We start from the raw sequence: 16,540 nt of genomic DNA on the forward strand, positions 1-16,540 counted from the left end.
CATTGATCAAAGAAATCTGATTTGTTTTTATCAGGGACTTGTCCATTGGGAGTGGAGAATGGCTGCTAACGGGTAGGTGGTGGCGAGGGGGCAGGGGTTGGTGAGCTGATGAAAAACCTCTGGAATGAGATAGTGATGATAGTTTATATCTTTGTGAATATACCAAAAATCACGCAATCCTACACCTTACAAGTGTGAATATTAAAGTCTGTGAATTATATCTCAATTTTTTTTTAAAAAGAGATTGGCCTGTTTGAAACTATTTCTCACTCACAATTATGGACTGAATTGTGCCCCCTGCCATACATATGTTGATGCCCTAAACACCAATGTGACTGTATTTGGAGACAGGGTCTTTAAGAAGGCAATTAAGATTAAATAGGTCATTATCATGGGCCCTCATCTGATAGGATACAAACAAGTGGAAAAGTATTCATGTTCATGGATTGGAAGAATTGATACTGTTAAAATATTAATACTACCAAAAGCCATCTATAAATTCAATGCAATCCCGTCAAGATTATAATGGCAATTACTATTTTTTTACCTAAGTAGAAAAAACTCCTAAAATTTATATGGCACCAAAAAAGACCCCTATAGCCTGAGAAAGAACAAATCAGGAAGCATCACACTTCCTGATTTCAAGCTATACTATGAAGTTATAGTCATCAAAACAGTATGGTGTTGGCATAAAAAAACAAATAGATCAATGGTACAGAACTGATTGATAGCCCTGAAATAAACCTGAGCATATATGGTAAACTAATATTTGACAAGGGAGTCAAGAACACTCAGTGGAGAAAAGACCATCTTTTCAATAAATGGTGCTGAGATAATTAGATATTCACATGTAAAGGAATAAAACTGGACCCATGACTTATACCACTCACAAAAATTAACTCAAAATGAGTTAAAGACTTAAATGTTTGAAACTCCTAAAAGGAAATAGGAATAAATCTCCTTAACATGGATATTGGTTACAATTTGGATATGACACCTAAAGCACAAACAAAATAAAAAAATAAACAAGTGAGACTTATCAAACAAAGAAGCTTCTGCACAGCAAAAGAAACCATGAACAAAGTGAAATGACAACCTATGCAATGGGGAAAAATCTGCAAGCCATATATCTGATAAGAAGATAATATCCAAAATATATAATAACTCATACAATTCAATAACAAAACAAACAAGCAACCCCCCCCTCCCAAATAACCTAACTAAAAATGAGCATAGGACCTAAACAGACACTTCTCCAAAGAAGATACACAAAAGACCAACACATACATGAAAAAATGCTCAATCTCACTAGTCATTAGTTACACCCAGATTAAATCACAATGAAATATCATATCATGCCTGTTAGAATAGCCATCATCAGAAAGGTAACAAATACTGGCATGGATAAGAAAAAGGAAACACTTCTGCCCTGTTCGTTAGACTGTAAATTAATACAGCCACTGTGGAAAACAGTATGGAGGATTCTCAAAAAAAATTAAAAATATAACTACTATATAATTCAGCAATTACACTTCTGGGAATATATCCAAAGGAAATGAAAACACTAATTTGCAAAGATATCTGAACCCCCATGTTGGAAGCAGCATTATTCACAATAGCCAACACAAGGAAACAAGTTTTAATCAATGAGTGAATGGATAAAGAAGTTTTGGTATATATTACTGAGCCATAAAAAGCAATGATGAGTTCACTTTGGCAGCACATATACTAAATAAAGAAATGATGAAATTCTACCATTTGCAACAAAATGGAAAGACTTTGAAAACATTCTGTTAAGTGAAATAAGGCAGAGAAATACAATTACTGCATGATTTCACTTACATGTGGAACCTAAAACAAAAAACAAATTAATAGAAAAAGGGAACATATCTGTCATTACCAAAGGAAGGGGTGGGGGGAGGGGGAATTGAGGGAAAGTAGTCAAAGGTATAAATTTCCAATTATAAATAAGTACTAGGGATGTAATGTACAAAATGACTATAACCAACACTATCATATGATATATAGGAAACTTCTTATGACGGTAAATCCTAAGAGTATTCATCACAAGGAGAAAATGCTTTTTTCCTTTTTCTTTATATGAGAAGATGGATGTTAGCTAATCCTATTGTAGTAATCATTTCACAGTATATGTAAATCAAACCATCACACTGTATACCTTAAACTTTTACAGTGATGTATGTCAATCATTTCTCAATAAAATTGGGGATAAAAAATAAATATTTGGTTAACATGTATGTGAGAATATTTATAACAGAATAATGAATATCTGTAACTATTAGAGCCATCATTGTTGGAACTGATGTAATAGTGTTATTATCTACAACTATCATCTTTCATTACTCATTCCATATCCCCCTTGCTTTCAGCGAACACCTCAGTTCATTGTGGTTCTTTTCCTAGCAGGATGAAGCAAATTTTCGTTCTTCAAGGTTTTGAGACATTAACAGTCCTGCCTGAATTGTGCTGTTGTATGTTCTCCATTGGTTTTAAATCATAAGATGCGCTTTTAAGAGCACAGTGATCTTTTGCATTCCAGACATAGTCTTGATTACCTCCACTGTTTTGCAGCAACTAAATTCTCTCATTGTTGTCAGGATCAATTACCCCAGCCAGTAAAAGAACTCCCTTCTTTGACTATTCATTCAGAAGTAAGAGACATCAAATACCCAACTGGAAGTACCAAGTTCAAGTTCAATGAAATTATTACTTTGTCTTCTGATGGAATCATTCAACCCCTTGGAACTAAGATTCTATGGAGACTGTTCATGAAGACAGGAAGCAAAATATTTGCTATCGGATCACTTGAAGTAATAGTGAGTGAAATCACTCAAATTTCTACCCCTGGATTCCTGATCTTGTGAAACTTGGTTATTGGTGAAAGAGCACCATATTCTGGGCACTTATTTAAATCATATACAGCATATATGAGGACATTGTCTTAGCCCAACAAGATACCGTCACCTACCTGGCAATGTAAGTTAGTTTTCAAAAGGCTAGTCCACTTTCTATCAATTCACCTATTTCATGGTGATGGGGAACATAACAGAAACAATGCATTCCATGAGGACAGGCTCATTGCCCCACTTCATTTGCTATGAAGTGAATTCCTTTATCAGAAGCAATGCTATGTGCAGGTTCCTTAAAAAATTAAAAATATAACTACCATATAATCTAGTAGTTGCACTAGATTAGGGTATTTATACAAAGAATATGAAAACCCTAATTCAGGAGATATATGCAGCCCCATGTTTACTGCAGCATTATTTACAACAGCTAAATTATGGAAGCAGCCCAAGTGTCCATCAATAGATGAATGGATATGGATATATATATCCATATCCAGAGTGGAATATTATTCAGCCATTAAAAAGGAAATCTTGCCATTTGCAACAATATGGATGGATCTAGAGAGTATAATGCTAAGCAAAATAAGCCAGTCAGAAAGACAAATACTCTATGCTTTTACTCATATGTGGAATCTAAGAAACAAAACAAATGAACAAAGGAGGATAAAAGAAACAAGCCAAAAAACACTCTTAACTATAGAGAACAAACTGATTGTTACCAAGAGGAGATGAGGGGGGATGGTTGAAATAGGTAAAGGAGATTAAGAGTACACTTATCTTGATGAGCATTGAGTAATATATGGAATTACTGCATCACTATATTGTACTTCTGAAACCAATATAACACTGTTAATTATACTGGAATTGAAATTAAAATAAATTTTTAAAAAAGAGAGTCAATGCTGTATGGAATACTAAAATGGTGGAAAAGAACTATCAGAGTACACAATTGGTAGCTTGGGCAAAGCACTGCAGGCATGGATGGCAAATCCATGTCCAGAGTGTCTATTCAATTAAAAACAAGGTACTGCCCCTTCCATGATGGAAATGATCTAATGGAATCAAACTCCCACAGGTAGTTGCAAAAATATCCTGGAGAAAGGGACTATATAAAGGAACCAGTGTTGGTTCCTGGGCACTCAGCAATGACTATAGCCAGGATTGCCTTGGTACAGGGAAGTTTAAATTGTTGAAACTGTGGATAGCCTCCATTCCTGTCATTGTGGCTACTTGGCTCACGAGTCCACTGGGCAATGACAGAAGTGGCTTTGACAAAAGCTAAAAGTTATCAACACACTAGGTCAAACTACTTCTTTATTAAAACCTTCCACTACTGAAAGTGCCCTATGGTGGTCATTTACATGGAGCACACTTATCTTCACATTCTCTCCCCACTAAGTAGTCTATCCAAAATACCTTTCCCTTAGCAAGCTTTGCGACCAATTTTCCAATCATGTATCTTTGAAGAGCCTGAAAATCCAGCCAAATCCTTGGCCATAACCCATGAAACGATATAGACCCTTAAGTCTAGCCATGTGTTCCTTCAGGCCAAATGAGCAACCAAGGTGTACTGCTCAAAGTTCTACCCACTGGGGGAATTTCTCTTCACAACTGTCCTCCAGGATGTCCTAGAAAGTGTTATGTTTCAGTTGAACAATTTCAGGTCAGTGCTGTATATCACACAGAACTATCAGAAGATTGGTCAAGAGTGAGTTTTTCCTACCTCACTAAGGAAACTAGTCATAAGGAATTTTCTGTAAAACCACAGGGACATACTGGGAGAAAGTAATGTAGCACAAGTATAGACCATGGACATTTGGGCCATGTACTGATGCTTTCAATGCCTCATATATACTTCCATTTACTTCTCATATATATCTTTCATTTGATAATGGAGTGCTTCTGTAAATACCCAAATCTAAGCCCACATTGGTAAGATGACAACTAGTCCATGAAGACAAGGTCAGAGTATATATGGTAATTTGGTAGCTTATGGCTAACTCTTCAGCCACTGCTAAAGTGCAATAGTAAAACCAAAGCTGTTTCTTAAAGAGAAGGTAGGTGTCTGGAGAGGATGCAGGGGTTTGTGCCAAAATTCTAAGAGTCTGTGCTATGCATCATCTATAGGAGCTGGCCAAACATTCCAAACACCATTCTGTCACTGACATTTCAAGAACCTTTGAATCTGCTGGATCATATGGCCCAAATGGCAGAGCAGCTTATATATGGCAGTCTAGACTTGTTGAGAGCCTACTTCCCTGGGCTCCAGTCAGAAAGTTTTCAGGTCACACAAAAAAAGGAGCAGGGTCATCCCCCTCCCCAAATGAGGAATACACTTGTTCAAAAATCCGAGGAGCATACTAGGCATGATGACTCTTTTGGTTGCAGGAGGGGCCAGATGCAACCTGTCCTTTACTTTAGATGTGGTATTTTGACATGCCAACACCAATGACACCTAGAAGTTTTACTGAAGTGGAAGGCACCTAGATTTTTAGGGAATTTATTTCCCACCCTCTGGCATGCAGTCTTACCAATATGCCTACGATAACAGTGACTTCCTGCTCATCAGGGCCAATCAGCATCAATCAATGTGCCAGTTCAGAGACAGGATCCAGCAATCCCAGGTAAATGGTCCCTTTGGGGAAGCCTAGGAAAAGATTAAAACTGCAGTATTTGGCAGGGTAGCAGGGTACTTATCAGGAAGATGCAACCTTTCCTTAATTCAATAAATTATGGGTGTAAAAATTGGCTCATGTCTGGGTGCGTTTAAGAGGTAGTCCAATCTGTTTTTGGTGGATGCAGTTGGACTTCTGTTCACATGACCTGAAACTATTCTATTTATACATATCAAATAAGAATTTAGTACTCTAAACATCCATTTGTTTTAGGGACATTAAAGTCAATAGCCAATGTCATATATCAGGCTATTTTGAACCTATGTTGGCTCTGCTGTCCTTTATAGAGTATCCTTGCCCAACTTGTCTGGGGATTAAATGCCACCACTTGGCTGATACCACACTAGGATCCCATCATTTAATTTCACTTAAGGATCCTGGTTCAATGGTGTTCCCATTGTAATACCTCATCTACAGAGTAGAACAACCTTGAGCTCTTCAAAGATGCTGAGATTCTTCTCACAAATTATTTCTCATGGTGAATTATGATTCCTTTATTCCTCCAAGGTGAATGAGCATGTCTGACATGATAAATCTGCTCCAACATTCAAATCTCCCTAAGACTTTGAACATTTTCCTCCACACTGTACCAAAGAAATTCTGGAATTTCAATTCAACTTAGTGTAACTACATTTCCTTCCATTTTACAACCTACCAACCAACAACAACAAAAAATACCCCTTTATAACTTATGGAGCTAAAATTTTGAATCCAGAATCTCTGCTCAGTAAATTTATTTCAATATATACATCTCATCCAATTTTATATTTCTTGTACCATGATCCCATGCCCCTAAGATCCATTCCCAAACATGTTCTCAGATTTGTATATATAAATTGAAAAATCATGAAATTATTTTGATGTGTGGAGTACCACTTCAATGTCCAATGTATACCTAAGTCTCTGGTACCTGGCGTGACTTGAATCTAAGTACAGATGTGGAAGCAAAGAAGTATGGCAAGATTTGGTCCTGAGAAGAATCAGTAGTGTCTTTCAAGGTATCTATCTCAGTGGAAACTACTGCATGTTCTTCAGGCATAAAAGTTAGGTCAATTTCCTTAGGCAGTAGTGGAATGGCTGCTTCTAGTGGCAAGGCTGACTGCAAAATTCAGAGGCTGGGAGCAATCACTCATGGACAAGAGGGCATTTGTAGGCATTCTGTATTCCAACAGAAAAGTTTCAGCAGTGTAGGAGCAACACATTTGAGAATAGATGGACTGAAGAGGATAAGAACAATTTCACTTTACCTGTGTCATCTCTCCTCTAAGCCAGCAGAGCTCACTGACAAGAGTTTCCACTGGCCTGCAATTTCTTCCATGTGGGAAAATAAGATCATGTGAGTGAGTATTCTTGGCTTCCCCAGCTGTGTGGAATGCTGCTCAACAGGCCCACTTCTTTCCTGTTCTACCCAGAATACTGAGGTGACCTACATGGCTGAAGGGTTGGGAGAGGGTGGGAGCATAACAACCACAGCTTGGAACTCATCAAAGGTACACAGATTCTACTAAATGCTTCACAGACTGTAGGAAGCCTGCCCACAAGCTGCCGGGGATGTCTCTCCTGCAGTCTCCTCAAACTGCCTATTGGCACCCCCAACGCTTCATGTGCCTAATTTCTTCTACCTTGTGACTGGCTCCCTAAACCCACCCCAGCAGATGATAAGCATGAGCCTTTGCAGACCTCTAGCAAACACATAGAAAGACTGCTCAATTCTGCAGGATTTGGAAAAGGAATGCAAACATAAGCACTTCAGAGAAACATCATAAGGGGGAAAAAGGGAGGTTCTCAACACCAAGTCTAGCTTTGTGGTATAGAGAAAAGGCATACAATCTTATAGATGTCCCCCATCAAGAGGAAAGGTAAAGTGTGGTGTGGATACATCCATAGAAAAGTTCTGAGAAAGCCTCAGAATCCCTAGACAGCTGACTAGTGATAGTATTTCTCTCCTGAAGCCAGTTGGTAGAGACTAGAGGAGGAGAGTGCTTCTTCAAATAAGAAGACAGCAACACAAGACTTCAAGGAATATGAAAAATCAAGGAAACATGACACCACCAAAGGAACACAATATTTTTCCAGTAAGTGACTTCAAAGAAATGGAGAGTGAAAAACTGCCTGATAAGGAATTTAAAATAACTTTTAAGGAAGCTTAGTGAGGAGAACACTGATAGACAACCCAACAAAATTAGGAAAATAATACATCAACGAAACAGGAAGGTCAACAGAGAGGTAGAAGTTAGAAGAAAAGAACCAAACTGAAATTCTAGAGCCCCAAAATACAATGAATGAAATGAAAAGTGCAACAGAGAGCATGAATATTATACTTGATCATACAGAATAAAAAATGTACTAATTCAAAGATGGGTTATTAGAAATTTTCAATCAAAGGAGAAGAAAATGAAAAAGAGTGAAGAAAGGCCCTGTGAATTATGAGCTATAAGAAAACAACATACATATTATAGTAGTCCTAGAAGAAGAAAGAAAGGAGAAGAAAGCTTATTAAAATATATACATAATGGCTAAAAAAAAAAATCTCCAAATCTGGGGAGAGATGTGCACACCTAGGTACATGAATCTCATAGATCCTGAAATACTGTCCACGGAAAGAGGACTTCACTGACACACATTATAATACATCTGTTAAAAAATTAAACAGAATTTTGAAAGCAGCACAGGAAAAGAAACTTACCACCATAGAATATATCATCAGAAACCTTGCAGGCTAGGAGAGAGATGATACATTCAAAGTGCTGAAAGCAAAAAACATACAAACTGGCAACCAATATTACCCAGCAAAGCTGTCCTTCAGAAATAAAGACTTTCCCAGACAAACAAAAGCTGAGGGAGTTCACCAGCCCTAGGCCTGCCTTACAAAAAATGCTAAAGGGCATTCTTCAAGCTGAAAAGAAAAGATGCTAATTAGTAAAACGAACATGTATGACCCTCACAGGTAAAGAAAGAGAAGTATATTGTCAAATTCTCCTAGTGGTGTATCAATTCCTTAACTCTAATATAAAGTTTAAAAGAAAAAGGCATTAAAAATAATTATAGGTTCCTCAAAAAGTTAAAAATAGAACTACTCTGGGTGGCTCAGTCAGTTCAGTGTCTGCCTTTGGCTTAGGTCATGATCTTGGGGTCCTGGGATCGGACCTTCAGCCAAACTCCCCACTCAGCAGGGAGTTTGCTTCTCCCTCTCCCTCTTCCCCTACTTGCCCCCCGCCGCTCTCTCTCCAATAAATAAAATCTTTTTTTTTTTTTAAAAGGTCCTTTTTGAGGAACCTAGAATTATTTTTAATGCCTTTTTCTTTTAAACTTTATATTAGAGTTAAGGAATTGATACACCACTAGGAGAATTTGACAATATACTTCTTTTTTTAAAAAAGATTTTATTTATTTATTTATGAGAGACACACAGAGAGAGAGAGAGGCAGAGACACAGGCAGAGGGAGAAGCAGGCTCCACACAGGGAGCCCGATGTGGGACTTGATCCTGGGATTCCAGGATCACACCCTGGGCATGAAGGCAGGCGCTAAACCACTGAGCCACCTAGGGATACCTCCAATAAATAAAATCTTTTAAAAAAAGAACCTTAACTATCTTAGTTTATAGATTTAAGAGTTCCAAAGTACCCAAAGCAAAAACTAACAGAATTGAACACAGAAATAGACAAATTCACAATGACATGTAGCTTAAATACTCCTCTCTCAGCAACTGATAGAACAGAGAATGAGTGAAGTTATAGGAGACTTGTACAACATTATCAATAAACTTGATCTAATTAATCTGACATTTATAGACTACCCAACAGCAGAATACATATTGTTTTCAAGTACACATGGAATATTTACCAAAAGAAACCATATTCTGGGTGATAAAACAAACCTCAACAAATTGAAAAAAAAACCCCAGAAATCATATAAAATATTTGCTCTGATCACAATTAAGTTAAAATAGAAATCAGGATCACATATCTGGATAATGCCCAAATATATGGAAATTTAAAAACACAATTCTAAACAATCCATGAGTCAAAGAAGAAATCACAATAGAAATTAAAACATATTTGTATGAATGGAAGTGAAAGCACAATATAAAGTTTGTACCATATAGCTAAAGAGAAAAATAAATACAATTAAAAGATTATATCAGAAAAGGTTTCCAATCATTGAACTAAACTTCTACCTTAACAAAGTAGAAGAGTGAAGTAAAAAAAAGAAAGGCAAGCAGAACATAGCAAAAATTTAAAAAATCAATAAAATTGAAAAAAGAGCAGAGAAAATCAACAAAACTAAAAGCTAGTTAAGACCAATAAAATTGATAAACCTCAAATGACAATAACCAAGAAAAAGAAGAGATAAAATATTACCCACATCACGAATGGAAGAAGGAACAGCACTACAGGCCCCAAAGATATGGAAAGGATGAGGAAGCTCCTACCAATTAACCAGCCTCATTATTCATTAATAGGCCATACCAATACTAGGGAAGCCCTTAATTAATTAGAACTAATAGGGCAGCCTGGGTGGCTCAGTGGTTTAGTGCCGCCTTCGGCCCAGGGTGTGATCCTGGAGACCTGGGATCGAGTCCCACATCAGTCTCCCTGCATGGAGCCTGCTTCTCCCTCTACCTGTGTCTGTGCCTCTCTCTGTGTGTGTGTCTCTCATGAATAAATAAACTCTTAAAAAAAAAAGAACTATAGCAACAAATGCATCTGTTGGATGCCACCATGTACTATATTAATCCTAGAGTGGTTTATATAAACCTTTACATTATTGTGATGGTTACAAAAATAAAACAGAGTCTACCAAACAAGCTTCCTCATCAGGACTAATTAAAAAATGGGAGGGGGAATTATTTATTTTTGTTGTTATTTACTGGAGATTCAGAGACTCCTCAATCATCCGAATCACAGAAAAGTCCAACTTAAAAATGCAAGGCTTATTCCTGACAGGCCATTCAATTATTAAGTATAAACCTCACTTCTTCCACTGTTCCTAATATCCTTACAGATGCCCCAGCCACCATGCCACTCATCGACATGCATGAGGTCTCCTCCCATAGCCTCAATGAGCCTTAGAACCACAACAAATCCCTTTACCAACCTCCATCAATGGCAATTCCTTGCCTCTTACCCTGGTTAGGGACTAGAGACTTCTAGTCTGGAAATACATGCTGATATATTTCATTGTTGGGTGGTATTTTGGTCCCCACAAAATATCCAATTTTATTAAAAGTTATATGTTGTAAATTTTATTTTATCACATTGGTGCCTGGTGACCCTTCAGAGTTTAAAAGGGAAAATCACTCACTACTAGGAATGTCACTGGATATCAAGTCCATGGAATTCAAAACCTCTCTTATCATAGGCACTAATAAACTTGTGGTCCCTATGAAATTGCCAAACTCAGTATTAGGTTAGATGCTTTAACCAATGGGTGTTTATATTAATTTAAGCCCTGTGATATTGTTATATAATAAGAAATACATATTTGGTCTTCATCCCCAGTTCCTGGCATAGAGTTCCTAAATCCCTTGGAATATCCAGTGTAATAGGTGCCTCTTTTGTTCTAATGAGGCAATTCTTAATGTGCTCCTTAATAGCTTCAGGATGGGGGCACGAGAAAGACCAAGGTATGATTCAAGGGTTGGGACTTTTAGTCCAAGTCCCATATCCCCAACATCTGAGGAGGGGAAAGGGGATGGAGATTGAGTGCAATCACTAATGATCAATGATTTAATCAATCATGCCCACATAAGGAAGCTTCCATAGAACTCCCCAAACAATGGGGTTTGGAGAGCTTCTGATTTAGTAAACACATCTAAGTGCTAGGAGGGTGGTGCACTTGGAGAGGGCATGGAGGCTTCAAGCCCTTCACTCATACTTTTCTTTATGCATGTTTTCCATTTGGCTGTTCTTGACGCATATCCTTCATAATATCATGTAAGATTAAGTAAACTGATTTTCTGAGTTATTCTTCATGGTGTGCTTCTGCCAACATCATCCATAATAGGCCTCATTTTAACCTGATTAATTTCTTCTGGGCCCCCAGATATCATTGACTCTGATCAGGATACACACTTTAATGCTCAGTTCAGGCACAGACCTTACAAGAAAGCATCATTTGCAACATTCATTTGTCCTATCATCTAAAGATAGAGAAATGATGGTCTACTGAAGGATATCCTATTAAAATCACAAAATGGATAATGGCTTCCAAATGGCTCTCTCTTTTGCATGTTACTTTAGTTATCCTGAATTTTCAATCTTTAGGTCCCAAGACTGTCAAAATTGCCATCAGGGGACTGTCCCTCTTCTTTCCAATCTCTACAATACCCAGATAAAACTCCCTTTTTCATTTACTGACCCCCCCCCCATTGTCCTGCCTCTTTTCAATTCTGGTACAACATGTGCTGGATTGGCATCCAGTTTTAGGGCAGATAATAGAATGGGATCCCCTGAGAATTGAGGGCCCATGACACCTGAAAAGATTATTCTATAGACCACAAGAAAGGTCTCTGCCAAACTTGCTACCCTTCCCCAGTAGTATAAAAGTTGGCTAATGCAAGGTCTTTCTTTACAGGAAACGTGTCTTGGTACCTAGTTCCATACCTAAGTAATTGTGTAGCTTTTCAAACAAGAATATCTTAAATTAGTTTCCAGCACCAGCATTTTTTTTTTGAGAGAGAAAATGCACATGAACACACATATGCATGTGAGCAGCGGAAGGGTAAGGACAGAGGGAGAGAGAGAAACCCACACTGAGAATGGAGCCCAACACGGGGCTTGATCTCATGACCCCAAGACCATGACCTGAGTCAAAATCAAGAGTCGGACACTCAGCCTATTGAGTGCCCAGCACCAACAATCTTAAATAGGACACCAGCTCTGGCGTCAGCCCATTATGGAAATACTTAATGGAGGAACCACTATAGGATCTGGGATGACAATACCCATGACTCCTATCATAATAAACAGGCACCCCCAGCATGCTGAGGCCCATACATCCGAGACAAAAATATGTCATTGTGGGATATTATGGCTCTACTTGGCCTGAACTTATCTCATTTGGCTCATCATCTGGGCCTGGGATTCTCCCATTTCAGCTCAATGCCAAGCTCCTTGGGCTTCCTTTTGTCCTCACTTACTCCAGTTCAGTGCCTAACTCCTTTGGCATCTCCATCTGTTTGGGGCATTCAATTACTTCACAGCTTTACTTGATAACAAATGGAGGCAAAAGTGACAGAAGACAAAATGTGTATCTGCATAGGTAGTGCTCTTAGGCTACTTATATTCTACATATGATGCATACGTGGTCACCTGACATATCCAATGTGTCCCAGAGCATTCCTTGGTCTTTGATCACTCTTGCAGTAGTTTCTCAAATTAGAATTTTGCCTTAAGGTCTTGGGAATTAGCCCAGGGCTCATATTAGGAGTTCCCATTATCTACTACTACACAATGGTCCTTACAGGTATTATCCACAAGTCAATCACAGACGACAGTACAACCATCAACTCAGGGATGAAGATCTCAACCCAAGAGACCAAAGCATCCCAAATGATAATTTCAACATAACCAACAGTTCCAACCTTGATGCTGACTCAAAATATTCTATCACAATTTCATTCCATAGCCCATCAAATAAAAATTCTGACACCCCCTCTGTTCCAATATAGTTTTCCCAACCAACTTGTACACCCTTTTGTGGCCACTCTAACTTCCCAATGGTCCCTTTTTGAAATCACTCACCTTCTGCCTTATCTCCAAAGTTTCAATCTATGCAGCCTTTCTTACACTCTGTTCCCAATCTAGCCAATGACAATATTATCATAGACAACTTAACTGAAGCTCCCACTTTCTCTGCTTATGTATATCTCTGCAACCTCTATATTCTCCTCCCTTACAGAATGTAAGCACAATGTAAGAAACTAAAGCTTATTGCCAGGCCCTTACTTACCTAAACATAACCCAGGTCCTAATGAGGCACATGAGGACCTACCATTGCCTATTACCTGCTCCAATGCATCAAAGAACCCAAGTAAATTATTTAAATTTGTGCTTGAACTATTCTTTTCCCTCTTCCTGTGTTGCCCCTTTGTTGCAAGCTAGTATTCTGCAAATTAGCCAATTTATATACACTGGTGCCTCACCATTTAATTTCACCTTTAGGTGAAAGTAGCCCTACACAAATCTAAAACCCCACCTCCTTCCATGCTTAACAGTTGGGACCTTGAAATGGTAACTGCCCATACACCACTCTCCACTATGACCCTCATAATCACAACAGCACCAATCCTTTCATTCAACAATCCACTATTCCCACATCACCAGACCACTTCCTACTTTCCTCCACTTGCTGGAGATTATCTATAAAACAGTTAACATGCTACCCAAAAGATAAAACTCCAATGATGGACCAGGCATGCCAGCTTGGGTAACCACTTATACAACTAATTCTCACCCCCTTGGTGGGCTTTGCTATCCATATTAACCACTCACTATCCTCTCTGGTCACCCTCCAGTTCCTGTACTTTCCCCAGCACTTCCTAAACCTCACCAGGGTCTTCCTCATTATCTTTCCTTTCACAAATCTCATGCCCTACCTAGCCTCTACCAACAATTGCTGTTATATATAGCTACTGAAAGTATATGACCCCCATATGTATACACTGATACACTCACAATAGGGTACACATAGGCTATTCTTTAAATCTATTATAAATTTCTAAAAATATTTTATTTTTTTATTTGACAGACAAGAGACAGACAGACAAGCAAGGGGAGCTGCAGAGAGAGAGGGAGAAGCAGGCTCTCCACTGAGTAGGGAGCCCAACGTGGGACTTAATCCCAGGGATCCCAGGGTCCTGGGATCATGACCTGAACCGAAGGCAGATACTCAACCAACTGAGCCACCCAGGCACGCCTAAATCTCTTATAAATTAGGCCTCACTCATAATTTTTGGTATAATAGGTACAAGTCTAGGTCTTTTCATGAAGTTCTGTAGCACAGCCTTAGTACCTAAAAGCCAGCCAAACAATGTCACAACTCCTGGCAGACCACATATATCAAGAAACCCAAGATTTAGAAACCTTTAATATGAGAGAAAGTTCTGTAGCTGCTGTAGGAGTTTACAACATATTCCATTGGCATCTCAAAGTAGATCCTTGTAGGGAACCTCTGGCTGTATATAGGTCAATAATATAGGAAGTCTGTAAAATAGTTCAATAGATAAAACAACAAACCAAAATAGTCAATGATTTTGCCAAGTTACTAAAATACTTCATGAGATTTCTTGAATCCCCATTGATTTCTTCTCTTGGATCCTTATTCTACCTGGATTTTTATTATCTGGTCCCACATTATCTTTCATAAAGCTATAATAATAATTGTAAACCTAATTATTTTGGGTCAACTTTGCAAATGTGCCCTCTCGAGTACCAGTTTATTTACTGGAATACCTGGAAGGTTGCCCTGCTAGACCAAATGTCAGGAGTGGATTGTGAAGAAGAAAGAAAGAAACCTGGACATCTGATTTAATGTCAGCAACTTAAAAGCTTCATCTCCTATCCATGTCTACTGCCTCTTCACAATTCTGATAAGGTTCACCTATCACTTCCAAAGTACAACCTCCCACCATTTTTTAAACTTTGTTCAGGGAGGACTTCCACTGTATAAAACATCTGAACATTGACCATTCTTTCTGTTCTGGCCCTTCTCCTGGACAGCTACCTCCTCCACCTCTGATCATCCCAAAGGACTACCATCATGAGTTTGTCACCCAAATCTAACATTGGTGGGGATGCTTCCTTACGTCACAGTGAAGTTGTAGTAATATGTACATCAACTGGCATAGAAAAATAAAACTTTCTGCAATGACATGATTATCTACACAGAAAATCCCAAAGATTCTATATAGAACAGCTACTTTAACTAATATGCAAGTTTGGCAAGATTATAGGATACATAAAACAATCAACTGCATTTTTATATACTAGCAATAAACAACTGGAAGTTGAAATTTGAAAAATAGTATTTAATTTAATACCAAAAAACGCAGAGTACTTAGGTATAAAGCTAATAAAATATGTGCAGGATCTATGTGCTGAAAACTACAAATTGCTGATAAAAGAAATTAGAAGGGTCCTACACAAATAGACAGATACTATGTGTCTGTGAGTTAGAATATTCAGTATTGCTAAGAAGCTAAGTCTCCCTAAAGTCATCTATATATTTTTTCAATGCAAACCCAATAAAATTTCCAGCAATGAGTTTATTTTTAAAAATCACAAAGCTTATTCTAAAAATTATGAAAAAAGTAAACAAATTAAAGTAGCCAAAATATTTCAAAGAGTGGAATTGGAAAACTCATACCATCTCATCTCAAAACTTATTATACAAGGCTACATATTGGTAAAAATGATAGACACACAGATTAATGGAACTAAGCAGAGGCCAGAGAAAGACCCACACATCAATAGATCGATAGATTTTCCACAAGGGCCAACAGAAATTTGATGTGAAAAGGCTAATTCATTGGATGCTTACAGGCCAAAAGAAATGGCCTTTGACCTTACACTTTAGAAGACAAACTCACATGGATCATAGATCTAAATGTAAAGCCTGAAACCATAAAACTTTTAGATAAAAAAGGAGAAAAATCTTTGTGACCTTGGATTAGGTAGAGTTCTTAGATCCGAAACCAAAAGCACAATCCATGGAAAATGCAAAACTGAACTTTGTCAAAAACAAAATTTCTGCTCTATGAAAAATACTGAGAATGGGATTAAAAATACAAAATACACGGAGATAAAATATTTGCAAAACATGTAACTGACAAAGGACATATGTCCAGAACATATAAACTCCCAAAAACAAGAACAAGAAAACAGTTCCCCCAAAGAAAACAGATATACACATAAGACACATTCAGATATAAAAGATACTCAACATAGTCTTTAGGGACATGCAAATTAAAACCAAAGTGAGGTGCCACTAT

At 37.9% G+C, this 16,540-nt stretch overlaps 1 protein-coding gene across 2 annotated transcripts in view; it reads right to left on the reverse strand.

Moving 5' to 3' along the window:
• LOC129500711 (zinc finger protein 45-like) overlaps nt 1-16,540 on the reverse strand; it is a 58,726-nt gene that overhangs the window by 23,766 nt on the left and 18,420 nt on the right. The gene's annotated exons all lie outside the window — the stretch shown is intronic.

This window comes from Nyctereutes procyonoides, unplaced genomic scaffold (assembly GCF_905146905.1).
Source record: "Nyctereutes procyonoides isolate TBG_1078 unplaced genomic scaffold, NYPRO_anot_genome, whole genome shotgun sequence".
Lineage (NCBI taxonomy): Eukaryota > Metazoa > Chordata > Mammalia > Carnivora > Canidae > Nyctereutes > Nyctereutes procyonoides.